Source organism: Oreochromis niloticus, linkage group LG2 (genome assembly GCF_001858045.2).
Source record: "Oreochromis niloticus isolate F11D_XX linkage group LG2, O_niloticus_UMD_NMBU, whole genome shotgun sequence".
NCBI lineage: Eukaryota > Metazoa > Chordata > Actinopteri > Cichliformes > Cichlidae > Oreochromis > Oreochromis niloticus.
Genome location: NC_031966.2, coordinates 18690161 through 18702610, shown reverse-complemented (window position 1 = coordinate 18702610; position 12450 = coordinate 18690161).

Genomic DNA, 12450 nt, shown 5'->3' with positions numbered 1-12450 from the left:
GAAAATATGAAAATCTGAAGCTGATGAAAGTGTTAGAGAGAACCCACACAGGCTTCTATGAATTTCATAGCCCCCTTTTTACATAATACCATTGAGTATTCATTGAGATATTTCAATCTGCATAACAGTGGTGGTCAACTGACAATCAAACTGAAATCACGGTTCCTAGCACCACATAAATTATGTTTATTGGCTTTGTAGCTCCAGCAGTCGCTATCATGATGCAAAAAATCAGACAGAAGCCATCATGTAAATAAGTATAGAAGAAGCACACTGCAAACCCAAACACTCAAAGTAACCAAATAATTAAGTAATGTAAACTTAATTTTTAAGAATAGTCCTACTAACTCAAATAACACAAGATCAGCTAACATTTTTTTTCCATTTGAGTCAATTTAACTTATTATTTTTAACTATTTTGCATATTAAGTACCTGATACTCAAAAAATACTTTTTGTTACTTAAAAAAAAAATAAATAAATTTGTAATATTGCATCAACATTTTAAGCATTTAAAAAACAATTTATTACCCTTGAAATAATGAATTTACTGCTCCCATTCATTCAGCATGAGTCTGATGGGGTAGATCTGAGAAGATGCTGTGGCACTGGCTATAGTAATCCATGAACAACTCAGTTCATTACCAGTCTGTGAAAATCATTCATAAGAACTTTGTGGAAGTCTCCCAAGAACTGCTGATGAACTTCTTGGTCACGTTTGGACCTACGACTGCTATAATCCCAAGGGACTGAACAATACTGTACTCATTCAGAGTACACTAGACTGGATGCTGGTAAACTGTTAGCTAACTTAGAGACTCAAGCGTCTGGATCACTGTATCTTGTTTTGTTTGTTGTTGTTGGTTATTTCATTTTTGAATGTTAACCATGCAGGCATTGAAAAATAACAGAACCGTAACAGTGGTATATGTACAATTTAAAATTTAAATTTGTTTAATTGTAAAGGATTACAAAAGTGTACAATAAATATTAAGTTTTGCTAAACTAAAAAAGTCAGTCTGTTGTAGTCATTCCTTTTAAGTTATGTCAGCTTATTCCCATGGGAGACATGACTGAAAACTTTAAGTTCTAGTTATTATATTTATTTTATTTTAGTCAAAAGGTACATGTCGAATGTAATCAAAATGTTGGAGTTCTGATAAGCTTCAACTTTTAGATCAGAACAGATCAGAGATAAATAAATTCTGGAAATTTGCAAAATAATCACTAGTGCATGAATTTAGGTTGAATTGATCTTATTTTAGATGAGTAACTCAAGAGAGTATTTAAGCTATTCAAGGGTTATCCATGTAACAGGATGCCAGAAATGTACACTTGGTACTGGAGATTCTGCTGGTAACTGATTTCAGATTTTCATTTCAGAGGAAAAAAAAAAAGTGGTTAACCACTGTCTGTATAAATACTGGTATGTTTCACATAGTGAGCCACATTTTTCAATATTCAAACAGTTCTTTAAAAATCCAGCTGTGTGGCACTTCGACTACTTCTACTACTGACTTCAGGCACACATAAGAGCCTGAAGTCAGTAGTGCTGGAATAAACAGCCTTCATGGCTTCCAGATTAATATGTACACATCTGTTCATGCATTACTCTGGTAACATGTGCTTCTATGCCTGTCTGTTCTAACACCCTACATACAATAGCTCATATTTCATTTATTTAGTTAAATAGTTAATGAATTTTCAGCATCAAAGTATCACAGAACTGCATCGGTTTACAGGGAAGTCAGCTGTTTCTCTTTTAGCTAATGGGTGGGTACATTAATAAAATGCAAATAAATACAACAGCTTAAGCAACCAGCAACAGCAGCAGTTATTTCTAGTCAAGTAATTACACACATGCACTGTTGGCATTTAGTGAAAATATCATGAAGAGCTGTGTGGAGAGAGAACCCAGGTCTTTATATAGAGAGAGGGAACTAATGAAAGATGGGAAGCAAGTAATGAGCAAGACAGGTAAATCAATTAATCAAGTACTAAAACTAATGCAAGACACAAAAGAAAACTAACCCGAAATAATCAAAAGACAAATGCCAAAGATGTGGAAAAAACACTGAAAAAGAAGACAGGGAAACACAGAACTACAACTAAAATCTCAAAATCACAGCACAAAACAGCAAAAACTGCATTTAACAAAGACACTGTCAACCCCTTTTGCTTGGCGCAGTAAGAGTCTGAATCTGAACCTCAACTTAATTCATAACTAGAATCTGAGAAACCCCCACTTAATTTACAGAACTGCTCAGCTACTTTTGATTTACTCACACTTTTTAAGTGTTTTAAGTCAGCTCAGTTACTTGTGTAAAAACCATCATGCTTTCTTGACAGCTATGACCATTAGCCTTTCACTTCAGCTGAATCTTGTATAGAAATTTATTCTCTACAGTACGCCTTTGGAAATGTTAATCCACTCTTCATCCAGTGAGGAACACTTCATTCGTGACAGGTAGCCTTCCCAGAGTTTATAGTGCATACTAAGCATGGAGAACATTAATGCATCACAGCTGCTGAGCATGCATGAAGAGTATGGATATGTGTACATGCAATGAGATCAATGTGCATACATGTCATATCTACATGCAAGGGAGGCTCCTCCAGCTCTGAATTCTTGACAGTAAGAATTAAAAATTCAGGACATAGTGTCTCCAAACATTCAGATTCCTGGTTTTCTGTTTATACTTTTAGACGTGTTTTTACACACAATGCTTTTTCATCATATATTTCATCCAAAAAACACTCCTTGGGGAGGCTATTTGATGAAATGCACTGGGCTTTGCTTGGGAGCCATTCTTCCTCCCCTAACTCCCACTGGGACCACTCAGGGAAGTGTCTGGTTAACGCATAGAGCTGACATGTCATGATAGACATGGGGTGCCCCACTGAGTCCCAATAGACCCCAAAAGACGCCCAAGGTTATGTCATCAAGCCTGGGTCAGCTGTATAATTGGGCTCGGGGTCACCAGGAGGATATGGAGCGTGACAATGAGGCTATAGAGTTACAGCTTGTGGCCGGGCAGTGAGGTCCAGCGCTGGTGGGGCATTACAGCGAGGCCAGACGTCCCTCTAAAGAGTTCAAGGTCTATGAATGAGAGTGGCTCCAGTGACGCTGCCTCAATGTGTGTCACTGCCTGCCAGCCACCAGTACACTGCTGGAACAGAGAGAGTGGGTGAAGGAGACACTGAGACTGCATGTTGGGATTTGTTGTAAGAAAAGCATAAAACTTTCAAAATGATGGGTGAGTCACTGTGGATAATGAGTGTCAGACACAGTTCCAAACTTTCGTGAGGTTCTTAAAATTGTTGACAGCCTCTCCTCAGCTAGATAAAAAACATACTGGAAATGTGTAGTGTTCTGTGCCTTCTGTACCCCGATGTATAGTATGTATACCATAGAAACAGACTTTGCAAGTAACATCTGGATCGCTCTTGGCAGAGTCCCATCAACATCTACCACATCATAAAAACCTTTATTGCAGTTGGCTCTCCCACAGTACCACCAACATAGCCCACAGAACCGCTGACAAACCCACACTCGTGGACATTACCCAGCTCTCTGCAGTCTCTCAACCACCTGGATCCACAGACTCACATTATAGAGGCTGTGCAGACTGTGATTGCAAATTAAGCACATATGTAACAAACAGGTGTTGCAAAGTGTTTTGATTACTTTTATAAATGTTATTCTGTCGTTACGTAGCAATAACTCCATGATTCAAAGGGAGGTATGCAGTGTCTAAGCCAAGAGTTTAAGGGAGTGGTATTCCTCAAGCTATTTAAAGGCACACAACTGACAAAACTGTGAGAACTGTACTTCAAAATGATATTAAGAAGTAATATTAGAGTAGTAAAGCAGTATTTAAATAAATAGGACTTAATTAATGCCAGTTTGTCATAATCAACAACGCTACTGCATTAATGAAGTTAAAAAAATTGTGCCTTTTCCCAAAGGAAAATCAAAAGGTCTGCAATTCATTTCAATTCCAATTTTATTTATATAGCGCCAAATCACAACAACAGTCACATCAAGGTGTTTTATAGTTTAAGTTAAAGCAAGCCTACAATAATAGAGAGAAAACCCCAACATTTGGATGACACCCTATGAGCAAGCATTTGGCAACAGTGGGAAGGATAAACTGCATTTCAACAGGAAGAAACCTCTGGCAGAACCAAGCTCAGGGAGGGACCATCTGTTGCGATTGGTTGGGGATGACGGGAGGAAGACAGGACAAGGACACACTGTGGATGAGACCCAAAGATTAACAATAAGTAATAATGAAATGCAGAGTGGTGTAAAAACACACAGTGAGTGGAAAAAAAGGTGAGTGAAGAAGAAATGCAGTGAAGAAGTGCATCATGGGAACCCCCCAGCAGCCTAGGCATATTGTTCCATACCTACAGGAGGATTCAGGGTCACCTGATCCAGCCCAAACTATATGTTTTGTTCAAAGGGACAGCGTTTTTAAAAAACTATTTTTAAAGTATAATACATTTTTTATTATCAAAAAGCCAAAAGTTACAGGAAAATGCTTCTAAGTAAAGTAACACAGGCTCATTAACTTACGACAACTCCTGGACACTTTATTAAGTATACCGGTTTAACTGCTTATTAATGTAAATATCTAATTAGTCAGACACACAGAGGCAACCTATGTATGCAGGCATATAGACACAGTCAAGACAACCGGGTGTTCAAGTTCAAATTAAGCATCAGAATGTTACACAACCATCTCTAATGTTTACAGAGGATGGTCTTAAAAAGACAAAATATCCAGTGAGCAGCAGTTCCCTAGGTGAAAATGTCATGTTGGTGTCAGAGACCAGAAGAGATGATAGGAAGACAACAGATTTTGAACAATAGAAGATTGGACAAACTTTGTCTGGTGTGACAAGTTTTGATTTCAGCTGCAACATTTGGATGTTATGGAGGATACCATGCCATGTCACAAAGCTCAAATCGTCTCAAACTGGTTTGTTGATCATGAGAAGTTCACTGTACTCAAATAGTCTAAATGTTTACCAAATTTCAATTCAATGAAGCACCTTTGGGATGTGATTCAATAAGGTGATTCCTATCATGTGGAGCTGACAAATCTACAACGTGTCAACATGGAGCAAAATCTCTGTTGAATGTTTCCAGCACCTTGTTGAATTTACACCACGAACAACTGAGGTAGTTCTGAAGGCAAAAGAGGCCCAAACCACTACTAGCAATGTGTACCTAATAATGTGAAACATGCGTTGAGTATTTATGATGACCAACCTTGCCTGAAAAACCATTCTGATCCAGAAAACAGGCATTCTGGTCCACCACAGAATATCACCACATAGCAAAAAATGCCATCACAATTACCCCAAAGAGCTAAATAGTCAAATTATCGTATATCAAAGCTTACGATAAATGTAATATAAAGTAATCACCACAGCTCAAAGTCTTCCCTTCAGCTACCATGTTATGTTAGCTAATGTTAGGACATTAAGACGATTAAGATATATGACGTGCTCTTAAGTATAACCATGGGACTATTATTTACTGTCAGCTAGCATTAAATGTCTGCAAGTGCTCACTTGCTATCCAGCTATGTAAAGGACAGGAAAATGATGTGCTACCGGATGCAAGATCACTTATCAACCAACACACTCATTACTCTGGGCGTCTGGCAAAAATAGCAAAAAGAAGTCATGCTTTTTGTCAAAGTATTAAGAACCTTTGATTTTAATGCTTGAAAGCTATGGACAGAGAGGCTCTTGTGACACGACTGATTCAACAAAAACTAAGAGACAACTCTGTCACACAAATTAAGAACATTAAAATTGGGTTGTGTAAGAGAAAAGAGAAAAGCCAGTGTGCCAGCTGATATTTCACGTCTAAATTTGGTTTAAAAATACTTGAGAAGCTCAGCAAACTCCTACGACCTCCAGTAAATTTTATCTCACACTTTTCTTGCTGTAAGGTGAGACATCTTAGCACTACACCACCACAAATAAGCCCGTTATGTTGCACACATGAGGTGGCTGTAGCCAGGTAGAGCAGGTCATCTACTAATTGGAAGGTTGGTGGTTCAATCCCAAAATATCCTTGAGCACAATACTAAACACTATAGTTTGAATGTTAGCTAGAAAGCAATTAAGCATAGAAAAAGGTGGTTGCATGAATAGGCATGAATGGGTGAATGAGGCATGTTGTACAAGGCACTTTGAGCCTGTAGGTAGAGAGAAAATAGGTACATACAAACCAGTCCATGACATAACCCCATATGAAAAATATATATACATAAAGATTTCATAAACATATATGCATAATTTAGCCTCCAATTGTTTAACAGAAGTTGTGTCATCATAAAATTATAACCATTTCAACCCAAAAAACAAACAAATGAAAAAAACTAACCCATGAAAACAAGGTTTTATATTATGTAAGCAACAGCAAGGTGAGATGTACACATGTGCTTAATTTTTCCTTTCATATCCACAAATTCTGTCATAAAAAGACGCCTTTTAAAAGGCCATAACTGGCTGGCCAGAAGTGGGGCTAGCCCAAAACACACACAGGTCCAAACCCTGTGTATGTGGACCAAGAGAAAGTGCATGCATAAAACTGCTTTTACTTCTCAAGTGAACACACACAAAAACAACGCCTGGAGCCAGGTAAGAGGCAGGAACTCCAGGCCGCGTAATGCACCTCAGCTGTGTTGACACCAGCAGCTCTGCAGTGGCGACGGATCACTGGAGTGGTCATAAAAACAAAGCAAGCACAAACACAGGGCATGGAGGCAGGCAGCTGGTAGAGAAACGCAAGACTGGGATGGAAGTGACAGAGAAAAAAGAATCGACTATGCGAGCTGCCAAGAATTCCCCCTCGACTGTACACATGTTTGGGATTTTCTCTAATTTTGAACTTCCCCTGCTCTTTTAAAACCTCAACAAGGAAAACAAGATGTCGGAACGGTGTCAAGTGAATTTGCACCTTTCTCTTCACTTCAGTTCTTTGTCAATGAGCCAAGACTTCATTCCGGATTATTCTACATACACTGTTCAGATTAGACACATTATCTTTAGCTCATAAGCCAGGAACAAAGCAAGTGCACTGGCCCATAGGGTAATATAATGAGGGCCATAACGTTCCCATCATTAGAGCGTTACACTTTGATGACTGACAGTCTTTGGATATAAAGCCTTTCTTCTAGTGTCCCGTTTGGGGGCCAAAAGGACATCTCCTGACCTTTCACAAATCTCCCTGATAGCTTTTCTTAATGGCGCTTACATGAACACAAAGGTGTCTGTGAAGCGATATAGATGCATTAGTGAAAGCTTGGCTGTCATGTACAAAGTGGTAAACACCTTAAAGGAATCTATGTGACCTGGCAAAGCTGCAAGAAGCTATTGTGTTGTGCTTTCATGTTAAAAGGACCCTGAAAGTTTTCAGTGAGCAGTGACTTTCTACAGGAAGGGTTCTCGTACCCTTTAAACTTCCTCGTGCCTTCCTGCAAGTTATAGCTCTAACAACAACGGCTTCAAACCAAAATCAAAAACATCCATTTGTCCTTGAAGTTTTGTGTTAGCAACCATTAAAAAGAAAACAAAAAAACAAAACAGATTACATACACGACTACACCCAGCGTGCTCAGTGTCAGGATGTGAGTAAGCAGATCGCACGGGTGTCACCCCAAAACAACATGTTTATCAGCTGTGCACATGGCACAGATTATCTAAAGACACATCCTGGGCTTTAAAGAGATCGTTGATGAGTTCCACGTCAGCACGCTCCTCTTCCCCTCTCACTCAACGCTGTTAAAGAAACAATTTGCTGCTGATCAGGGGATACATGCGGTGTTATTACCTTGTTAGGGGTAGTTAAGGGGCTGGGTCTCTGAAGGCTGAGAGGAAGGCATCGCTCTGCCTCATGGGCCACCACGTGACCACAGACGAGGCGGCGATGTTCCAAATCTCCTCACCACATGGACGCTCAAAGACCGACACCAACATCTGGCACCTGACTGCTGAAGAAGATGCTGAATGTCTTAGTTGGAATAAGCTAATAATATTTATGGAAGGATGGTTAATTGAGCATTAATAACCACATTTAGGCAATGTAGCTGTTATGATTGTCTAAACACTAAGGAAACAGACACACGTGTAACATCACATGTTAGCTATGACTCTCCCACACATTAAAGGACAAACCTGAGCCATAACACTGCAGTAGTTATACACTGTTTTCTGGCATGACCACGTTAAGAAACACACATTTTAGTAATCATGAACAATAAAAAAGGATTCATGATGAATTTTACTTAAAGTTCAGCACAATAGCACAATTATTAAACTCTGTGTTTGGTTTATTTTTGCTAAATCCAGATATATCCCAAATTTTTTCACTTCATTTTATTTTATCTGGTTACCCCACCTGCAGGGACCTGCCCCATAGCTTGAGAACCACCTCCCCACAGTGAGGGTATGTGGTGGCTGTCATTTATTGGCATAATCTGGGCACGCTTTATGCCTTAGGGTAGGACTACAGCAAACCAACTTGATTAACTTTATCCATCGATTAAACATTTTTATATTGACTGAAGTGTTTTTTTACCGGATGTCAGTGCCTTTATCCATTCGGAATGCTGTTCATCCAACCAGTGGAGCTCCAGGAAGACTGGCACATGTGCATTCAAGCTGTTCTGGTGGGATGTGATGGCACCACATGATAGTTTTAGCTTACAAACACGTCAGATTAGGTGATGATAGGGTCATAAAATCTTGCCTTTCCATGTCTGGGTGACACGATGGCTGGCAGAGCTCTCTGTGAACACTGAAACATCATGAAAGGCTCAAATCTAGCAAAACACACCTTGTGTGTGTTTCTACTTTTACGTTCTACAGACGTGATTTTGTCCTCTAGTAAAAAGAACAGTGGAAGTTTCAAAACTTTTAGACACAAGCTAAACCATTAAGATAGCTCATGTATGCAATTAGCTTTCTGTTATCATTAACCATTACTTGCACATGTAAAAACAGCCTGAAAGAGTCATTACAATGAAAGGACTTTAAAAATAAGGAAAACAAACAGGAACCAGACAAATGTTGTGAGTTAACACCGTTTACATTCAACTGCTCAGCTGATATCCGTCCACTTATGTCCACTAATTATGTTAGCCTACATCATTAACTTCCCTTACTCTCTCTGCTCGTGTGAAGAAATGAGAGCCCCCAGTCGTATGCCGCACAGCTGCTCTCGCTCTGACAAACATAGTATGTGGTATTGTGAGTGGAAAGAGCTTCATTAAACCCGCAGCAGTGCAGGGTTAAACAACTTTTCTGGCAGAAAACCAGCCCTGCATTCTGTGCTTCTTGGGAGACAGTGCGCTGCTGGAGGTGATGGTTTTTTTCTCTCACAATCAAACAGCAGTTTTCACAATCAAACGTCTATTTTTTTGAATATTTGATTATACAATGAAATTTTAAATATTTGTTGACAGCCCTGAAAAGGGCTCGGCGTTTTTACTTGCTAAGCAACCCAAACTGCAATAAATCAGGAAACCGTGGTCACAGTGGTGACTGGATATCTAGCTCACTTTAAACAGCAAAAAGAAAAATATAACTGATTGCAGCGGGAGCTCGGACTAAGCCATTCAAAGGGAAGACAATGATGTCGTGACACACGCTGACCTATAATTGCCAACAGCAGAAAGCTGAGGGGCAGTGATTGGTTAGCCCTTAGGGCCCTGTGGCCTTAGAGGATGAGAGCCATCATGCAATTGCAAAGGATCAGCAAATCACTGTCAGATGCCCACTGGCTAGACCACTCCACCCCAAACCTATTTTTCCATCAGCATCAGAGGGTTTACCGAAAACAATAAAAGCAAATGGTTACAGTAAAATGGAAAAATCCTTTGGGCATGTTTCAACAAAAAGCAAAGCGTTAGAAGAACAAAGAGGGTTTGATTTTATGCACAATATAGTCACTGGTGGAAATACATACATGAAACGTAATAGGGCTAAAGAAATGTTAGCTTCTGAGCTTCATTCATTCACAGATAAAGTGTGTTTGTACATGTCCAATGAATACATTGCTGTGGAGACAGAGTCATCAGTTAGCAAGAAAGTGTTTGGGTGGTGTCCAGGCATTTCTAATCTGCCAACACAGATTAGGTGAACTATTTAAACCATAATAGCAGATTTCCTTAAATCACTGCCAAAACTCCACACTTTAACAAGCTTTTGAAGATGCTCTAGAAAACTGTTCCCATTAGCCTGTCAGGGAGTTTCTGATGTCTTAATGCAGGTCAGCTCTCAGACCTGCAGCTGCACAGAGAGAGACAGACTGGGAGAAGAGGTAGGGGGGTGGTATAAACCCAGAATCAGCAGCTCTCCCTCTGCCTCCTCTCTTATCTGCTCACACAGCCAGCTGAGGAGCACACAGACACTCTCAGACACAGCCAAGCTTTCCTGGCATCCCCCCCCCCCACTACAGAGAAATGAGTTTGTCCTCCAATCTACACCTCTGTGTGAAGCCCAGCAGACATCAAGCAGCAGCAGCAGCTATAAGCACATTTAATTGGCCAGCTGTCTGAGCGGTCAGAGCTACTAATTATTTGAGAAGACAGCAGTTTTTGACAGTCTCTCAAGCCATATAGGAGTAAACATTGTAAGAGTACATAAGAGTGCAAGCATGAGCCATATGCAGATATCGGAGAACTGTCCTTGCGCCCTATATTCCCACAGGAGCAGATCTGCACTTTCACATTTCTCCTTCAGGAAGTTAATGGATTAAAAATTCAGCATATGGTAATACAAAGCCTGTGAGTCGGGCTCAGCTCACGGGCAATAGATGCAAACGAGTCTCCTGACTAAATGAAAGTGATGTCTTATCAACTACTTATCTCCCCTGAATTGTTTATCAAACACAAACCCCAAAGACTTCTCCCTCCTTTGTTCCTGCGCTTGTGTTAAATCTCTCAGTGAGTGCAGTAAGTGACATCTCTGCCTAACACTGCGTGTATGGCTGGTAAACACAGAGATCAGCAATATACAAAGCACACTGACCGTGGATGCCACAGGGAGTCACAGTGGAGATGAGTCAGGAGGGCCGCAGGGTGGAGAAAATGATGAAGGGCCAGGAGGTTAATGCTGAAAAGAGCACACATTGCTTTTATATGAGATGCACTTGACGGTGTTTGAATGCAGCTTTTGTGAGCTGCAGTATGTTTTGTACAGCAAAACTGAAACTGACGGCAAGAAAAATGAACTTAACAACCTCAGTGAGCAATTAAAGAGGAAAAGGAGAGCAGCCACACATTCTCTAAGAACTTATAAATCTCATTCTTAATGTGTAATCAAGAGTAAGAAAACAATAATAACTAAGGTCCTTAGGCTCTAATATAAATGAATGAATATCAAGTCTTCATCCACTTGCATTGCGTATAATTATATTAGAAAAATGCACAATTGTTTTCTGAAGCTAAGAGTAAGGCTGTAGAATTAATCAAATTTTTATTTTCAGCTTTTCTAAAGATTATTAAGCCAAGATAAACATTACTGTTTTCTCCAATTAAAAATTAAAATGCAATTTAAGGCTTGACTTTAATGTGCATCATGTAGCTGAAGTAGCTAACATTTCCAATAGGTAATAATCGCTACTTTAACAGCTTTTACAGCCAGCTAACACAGTATGAGGCAGACACCAGAATACAAAGATAACAGTGGGTCACAGAAACAGTCAGCTCTTTTTTTTCTGTAGCTTACGGAATTTGAACTCACCTGTTAGCTTCCACAGTTAGCAACTTATGCTAAGCTTTTTACACTTTTAAACACACCCAGGTTATGTGGTAAGGTTCTTGTATTACACATATAAGAATGGTTTTATCCTATCATTTCATTACCTGTAACCTGGAAATATTTAAAGCAACCAAATACTCAAGCTTAAAAACATCATGCAAATACATATTACACTGTGTGCATTTGCCAGTCTATAGTGTGAACACAGCCCCTGTAGCTGAGTGAAAAACTGCATTACATTTGAAAGAATAAATGCCTTCAGATCACTTCAAACTATGCTACACCTGTTCAAATGATGTTAATGTAAATATTTGTCCAGGCAGTCACATGGCTGCAACTCAGTGCATTTACGCATGTAGACATGGTCAAGATGACCTGCTGAAGTTCAAACTGAGCATTTAATTGGAGCAGAAAACTAATTTAAGTGACTTTGGAGGTGGTATGGCTGTTGGTGCCAGATAAGTTCGTCTGAGTATTTAGAAACTAATGATTTACTGGGGACGTGGAGGCCTATAGTCGGATAAGTCTCAGTTTCTACTGCAACATTTGCATGGTAGAGTCTGAATTTGGCATAAATAACATGAAAGCATGGATCTATCCTCCTTTGTGTCAATGATTCAGCATGGTATCCAAGAAAGACGATTCTTTTCATCTGGACAAA